This window comes from Nipponia nippon, unplaced genomic scaffold (genome assembly GCF_047370975.1).
Source record: "Nipponia nippon isolate SJK-2023a ecotype South Korea unplaced genomic scaffold, ASM4737097v1 scaffold_9, whole genome shotgun sequence".
In the NCBI taxonomy this organism is placed as follows: domain Eukaryota; kingdom Metazoa; phylum Chordata; class Aves; order Pelecaniformes; family Threskiornithidae; genus Nipponia; species Nipponia nippon.
Window position 1 is genome coordinate 47,213,610 of NW_028262413.1, and position 2,956 is coordinate 47,216,565.

Below are 2,956 nucleotides of genomic sequence, written 5' to 3' on the forward strand. Positions count from 1 at the left end.
GGACACATGCAGATTGGGTAGACAAACACCTCTAATAATATTTTTAATTGTTTAAAATTGGTTTCTGAAGCTTTTTATCTCAGCACATCTTTAATTAAAAGTGCGGCTGTGTGTTTATATGGCCATTTGGGTGTCTGGGTTCAGCATGAATAATCCCACTGAACGTCACAACGTTAACAACAAGAGCGCCTGTCGCAGAATCATGCCCTATATTGTACCCGTAACAGTAGCTCTATAACTCGCCATAGGTGAGCCTATAGGTGCTTCCCGCCATTCCCAGTCCCACACATAAACACCCGTCGGACAGGTGATCCTGGTTCCCCCATGCCTGTATGGAGCCCACCAGCATCTGCTGAAATCAGCTTTAGGGGGGATGTAAGGGGGGACGTAAGCTATGAGAGGGATGTATGTATTTACACCTCTCGGAAAGGCCACCGGCACTGGGTGCTGTCAGGCTTCAAGGACTGAATTCCTCACCGGAGTCCCCGCTAACACACTTTGCCAAGCTCCCTCCAGCCCCCGCCCCAGCTAAGCAACACCAGAGTTTGAGAACATGCCACGCCATCCCAGCGTGATATAATTTTTTAGGGCCCAGACAAGCTGCCTTTGAAATCTAACAATAGTTTTACCAATAAGAATAGAATTAGTGTTAATAAGCTACATTTGTGGATTTTTTTGGTTGGAAAAGTAGGAAAGTATTCTCTTTAATATAATCAAAATATATTTTAAATGCTGTAATTACAACAATTAATAATGCTGCTTAGCAGTTATTAGCACTTGGTGCATTGTTAGGATGTCTACATTAGCTAAGGTTTAATAATGAGGTTCATATAAATCCAAAAGAAGAAAATAATGATATGGGGAGTGGTTGTAGTGCTGTGGTCTGATGGCTTCTTGCTTTAATGTAAGTAACAAATAATTCCCTCTGGCTCTCAGTATTTGTGGATAAGGCCATAAAAAAGGAGGAAAAAAAAAAAAAGGAGGAAACCTCAGCTAATAAAAATGCCACCCTTGCTTTACGACTCCGAGAGAAACGTTTGTTGTTTGGCTAATGACGATATTAATAACTTGCGTTGGGATGGTTGATGTCATTCTTTCGTCCTGTGCATTCAACATTTGCATCGAGAGGACGGGGACTGCGGGCCCGCATTTGGCAGCGTGCTGGTCCTCAGTGCGCAGCACCGGCGATGCGGTGGGTCCTTGTCACAAACACCGGCCGGTGTCACAGCCAGGGGACGCGGCAGCAGGGGTGGCAGTGGTCCTCGGTTGGAGGTGGCTTCGGGAGGTGTTGGCAGGTCTTGCAGCTGAGATGAAAATGATGTCCTAACCTGGCCTTAGGGATTATTTTTCTTACTGCGACACAATTTATTGTCTTTCCTCCCAAATCACTCCTGTCTTTAGCTGTTGCTGACCAGCTGCTGTCCCCTACCACAGGGCTGGACGAAGCTCAACGAAGAGAGAGCCAGTCCCATGAAAAGTGGGACAAGAATTGCTGGGACTCAGTTCCCTCAGATCCGGCACTCAAGCCCTCAGCCGAGCTCTTGTGCACTCACACGCACTCCTCCTCTCTCTCTTGCTGCTCGGTTCACTACATCCAATCCCTGTGCATTAATCATTATTCACTCACTAGCTGAATAAAAAGAGGCTGAGAGCTAAAAACCACTCACCTTATATAAAATTTGTTTTCTATCAGATATCGTCACCAGGTATCTGCTCCAATCAGTGCTCCATCCTCTCGTTCTCATCCCAGATTATGCTGGGATAGCCTGACGGGCCATGGGAAGCCTTCTGCCATTTCCAGACAGCAGGACGGTTTTGCATCCCTGTGCCAGGTCGGCTCTAGCGCCGGCTGGACTTTGGGTAGGGTGGGTAAGAGCCAGCGCGCGGGGTCAGGCTGCGCGGTCGGGCATGGTCTGAGGTAATCGCCCACATAAGAAGGTAAATAAATGGTCAGAAGTTGGCTGCGACCTGTCCACTGAAGGTGATAGGAGCTACGCCAGTTTACACCCTCCGAGGTCTTGGCTGCTGGAGATGGCTGGCACCAAAATACCAGTGAAAGGGTTTAGTGTCATAAATGCATGCCGAACTATGGAAAACCCCAGTCGTGGCTCCAAAAGGATGACAAGGGGTCTGCAGAGGAGACCTGCACCTCCAGAGCTGCCTGACGCGGTACATGTTTCATCCAGGCACAAACCAACGGGTCTGTGCCCACGTGCGGCTGTGCTGGTGGCCGGGACGGCTGCCCAGCGGGGAGACGTGCTGCTGGCACCCAGGGAGCCTTAGAGAAGAAGCTGCTGCTTCTGATCATCTTGCAACAGCCTGAGATGTTGGAGCCAGCAGTTTCCTGGACAGAGATGCCTTCGGAGCACAGTTTAAGGTACAGCAGGACCAACGCCACAGGGTGCCTGCTCAGAGAGGGGTTTTCTCATTCCATGGCGTGGCAATGGGACAGAGAAGATCCCCTGGAGACCTGGCTGGCTTCCAACCACCACCTCCTTTCTCAGCAAAGCCTGCTCCGTGTGCTGGGTGTCTAAGAAGCAACTGTGCTACTGCGGGGTCAAACTGTATACTTCTGTGTCCTGGTGTATATTTAAGGATGGTTTGCTCTCAGTAACACCCAGCAGTGTCGATGACTTTAGGGTCAGCTCCTTTCCTCCCTAATCCTGCTTTCTATTTTCACATACTTCTGCATGAGCAAGCCCTGGAGATCCTGCAGCCAGCTGCCAGCAGAGATACTCAAAATACAGTTTCAACACAAAAAGAGATGTCGTTTTGGTACTTTAGCAATGATTGCCTCTGGCTACCTTTGGTCCAGGCTCAAAACAAAGACGACAATATTCTCTTTTTCCCATAATGATTTTCATATCCCCATTTTGAGGTTGCAAGAAATTTGGGGAAGCATCAGACGAGTTAGTGCTGGTCCCACAGACGTGTCCTGGGACCAGCGTTTGAAGCC